This window comes from Saccostrea cucullata, unplaced genomic scaffold (assembly GCF_032062105.1).
Source record: "Saccostrea cucullata isolate Sc308-1 unplaced genomic scaffold, CSIRO_AGI_Scuc_v1 ctg4625, whole genome shotgun sequence".
In the NCBI taxonomy this organism is placed as follows: domain Eukaryota; kingdom Metazoa; phylum Mollusca; class Bivalvia; order Ostreida; family Ostreidae; genus Saccostrea; species Saccostrea cuccullata.
The window spans coordinates 208,973-213,398 of NW_026924950.1; positions in this window are offsets into that span (position 1 = coordinate 208,973).

The following is a 4,426-nucleotide window of genomic DNA, read 5'->3' on the forward strand; positions in this document are numbered from 1 at the left end:
GTGCAAGAAAATCCTGTCAACTTTTAAAAGGATTTCCATAATTTTTCCATTCCTTATAATAATGGTTTAAACATCTCTTGTGGTTTAAGCATTAATTATAACAAATAATCATCAACTGGTGGCATTATAGCTTGACAAATGCAACATACACATATGCACATATCTTTCAATATGAAATTGGTCACTTGATATTTTCAAAAAAATAAATAAATAAATAAATAAATAAATAAATAAATAAATAAAAATATATCAATTTAACTAATTAGTCTTAAAAACTTAATCTATACCAAATTGATTTTAGAAATAGGAGACTGGCCATCAAATGACAAATGCTATTTAAACTGACCAGCACTTCTGTCTAATTCCCAAAGGATTCAGATAAGAGCTGCTTGATCAGAGATATGTTCTAACAGAAATGACTGAGACAGCTAGCTTCCCTACATAGAACTCATTAATTAATCTTTGACTGGATGTATGTCCACTAATTACTATCAAGGGATGAATGGATCTTAACTTTCTCCTTTGTAGTGCAATCAAAATGCATAATTGCATGTGTCATTCTGAAATTCAATCTAAAACAAAGATTTTGTAAAAATTTGTTACAAAGTTTTATACTGAAAAAAAATTGTAATCTTGATGCATTATTTTGAATAAGGTTCCTGCATGATTCTTTGATTTGTAGGGACTATCTACCATATTTTTTTAAAATTTAAAATACTTGATTTATTTAGATTTGATATCAGACTAAAAGTTTCAATCTGAAATTCATATGGAGAATGGGCATGCTGATTCCAGTACCCCCCCCCATACAATATAATTAGTTTTAATGATATTATACAATATCAATTAAGTTTAGGGTATCATACAATTTAAAAAATAGTTTATCATACTGATTCCTTAGCCCAGTTCCCAAGAGACAGATAACAACTGCTTGATCAGAGATCAGAGCTCCTTACACTAAACTAATTAATTTCTCTCTAATTTGACATGCAATTTTCTGTTATCAAAATTCTCCTTGATCAGTGCTTGATAATTATACCCTTGGGATAGGTAGATTTTCTCTTATTAAATAAAAAAAAAACATTTGTTAAGGATTGCTGTAAAGTATGTAATGAAAAAAAAATTCTTAATTTAACATGTTTTAAATAGGGATACTGTGCAACACTCTTACATTTTTTGGGATTGTGTAATTCGATAGTAAAACTTTTCTTTTTTTAAATTTCACTTTAATTAAAGTCATGGGGACCTTGAAATAGGTCATGACACATCTTCTACCCAAGATGCATAAATTGGCCAAATTTGATGATTGTAAGTCTAATAGTTTTCTAACTATGATCCAAAGAAAAAAAAAAAAAAGAAAAAATGCCTGTAAAATGCAGAAAAATCATCCAATCCTAATGAAAATACCAGGTGCACACCTTCATATGGTGAGGAATAACTGTAAAAATTTTCATACAAATCCATCAAATAATTTCTGAGAAACGGTCCGGACAAAATCTTGTCTACAGACAGACGGACAGACAGACGGACAAGCTGATTCCAATATACCCCCTAAACTTCGTTTGCAGGGGTATAATAAAATTACGTTTCAGTGTTCACTATTTTTAAAGTAGCATACATATCTGCCATCGTTCTATCCATGCGCGAATCACGTGATTCAGGCGGTCACGTGACATGCTCTGAAGCATTCTGTTCATAAGCGCTAAAATATTTTTCCGAGTCTTATATATCCTATTTTGCAAGCTGATTTAAAACAGGAACAGTCCTTTTGTCAGAAATGACCAACTCTCGGAAATAGGATGGTTGGATAAGGATATCCTTTCCCAGAAAGAACATGGTGACCATCACCACCCGCGTCCTCTGTCTTAGTACCATCGCTTGTATAAAGTGGTTGGGGCCTTCTTTTTATCATATTTGATATGTTAAAAGTCTAAAGTAAGCAATATTTAAGGGATTTAATTATATAGTTATTGTTCAGATATTCAACTCTTTTTCTAGATGTTACTTTGCAATCGTTTATAAAAAATTGCCTAACAAAGAACACATCTCTTCCGCAACTTGCTTTCGCTGGGCTACAAAACAAATGTCATTTTTAACCATCTGTATCCTTTCACTAAAACAATCAATCCAATTTATGATTGAACGCCTGGAAAGTCTATTGTCTTCATAAACCTTTTACAAATTATTATAAGATACTTCAAAGGAATTTCCGAAATATACGTTATACTTTACATCCGTTCGTTGCTCGAATAAGACTGTGATAACCATTTTTCGTCACGAGTGACCTATATATTGACGTCAGTTTCACATTGTGACGTAACAATGATGAAGAAAATCATTATCTTTCATATGCTTTTATAGAACATGGATGTGCTAAATTTCATTTTGATCTGAATCGTGGTTTTGTAAATATAGAGATAGATCGCGAACTTTTTGATCACCCCTCGTATGTTTTTTTCATTCATATAGAGAATACACCATAAAGCTGTGAAGACTTTTCTAGTGTACTTTGAAATAAAAAAGAAAAACAATATTGTTAATATATACGACTGTGTCCAAGCCCCTTTAAGGAGCTCTAGGCTGAAGGGGGTGGGGTTAACATATTAACCATCTGATATAACTTATTTTTTTAAGAAACGATATCTTAAGATGTCAACTATCATTTGGCAAGGAATTAATTAAAATTTTATCAAATTATATGAATCTTTTCTTCTAAAGGAGATTAAAATAGTCCAAAAATTGCGGCTACCACTCAGTCCTTTTTAGGGTGATAACAAAAAGTTCAACATCATAAGCAGTGTCTACAATTACGCATTATTTATGAGATGCGATATATGCACAATTACATGTATTATAAAACGTCGAAATGTGGCACATGTCCTTAAATCTTTGATTTTGTTGTTTTACGTTATCAATAGCTATCAAATGCTGTAAAAGCCCGACACAAAAACACATCTGAGATATCAATTACTGTTTTGTAACCACGAACCTTGTGTTAAAAAACTGAAAGAATCGTATACAAAGGATATAACAAAAGCCTTTAAATTTGTTGCATGTTGTTTTTTCAGCTTATCTGCATAATTACTGATGAATAGTTGCCGTTGTACAGAACACAACAAATATTTATAAAGTAGAGAAGGCTGTATTGATATATTTATGAAAGTATCCTCTAAGACTGTTTGTATTACTTTCACGCAGGTTGCAAAAAGACAACGAAGTTATGAATAAAATTTAAATATTTTTTTTAAATTTATAAACTTTAAGATAGACAAAAGAAAAACATCAACCAAAAAATTTCTTGAGAAAAACTGGTTGGATTTCCTCGTATATTTGAAAATAAATATATCAAAGGGTTAAAAGAAAATTTCAAAAATCTAAACATTACAAAATTTCAGGTGTGAAAAATTTGCTCCTAGAGTGAGCTTAAATATCTTGGTATTGTTGTATTGTTATTCTATGTACTTCAACTAAATTCTACTAAAACTTGCACAAGTATTGAAAAAAGATGTCAAGCAATGACATTGAGAAGTTCGTATTGTTTTGTTTTTCAAAAGAATTTAAGCGAAAACCATCAGTTTCTAGTCAAAGACAAAGACATGTATTTCATGAATTCATAGTATTGAGAAAGGTTGATTTACATAACGTGTTTATCCAGCTTGTATAGATCCTGTTCTAGATATAACAAGGCATATAAATGGTCAAAAGCGGGTCAAAGATATTCTATAACGAAATTCACACTTCGTTTTAAATCTGTATGTCTTCCATTCAAACAGCTGATAATCATTGTTGATCAAACGTTTGAGTTACATTGTCGAAACGTTTTGATGATTTCATGGAGAGTTTAAATTTCACCGTTATAACCACACATTCGGGTTTATACTCATTGTGAACAAAATATTCTCTTGTCGATGGAAAGATGACACAAAGGTTTTATCTGTTTAAATTTGCATTTGTGGGGGATATATTTCAGCTATATTTCGCTGGAAATCATGTATGATTTTTGAAAAAGAAAGCATCGTTTTCGGAGCTTATTGAGATTGATACGTGATTAAGTAGCATGGGGACACGGCTAGGGTTTATATATATTTAATCTTTATTGTTAAAGAATATTATTAAATAGTTTTAATAACTTTGTAAATGCATGAATATTTATCGTAATTAAATTAGTAAAAATTTAATCATGAATAGACAAAAAATTCTTTTTTAAAGAAAGGATACTTTGGACATTCCCGCAATCTCGAGTGGATACACATTCCTTGCACAATATCGCATGTTGGGTTATATCCGGTGATTTATCAGTGTAAAGTGTAAATTGAATTTGTTTAGGACGGAATCGAACCAAAATGACAGAATTAGTATTGAGTCCAAGTCATCTTTGGCTGTTGGGAATTGACTTTATTAAGAATTAAGGCTAAAGCTATCGCTG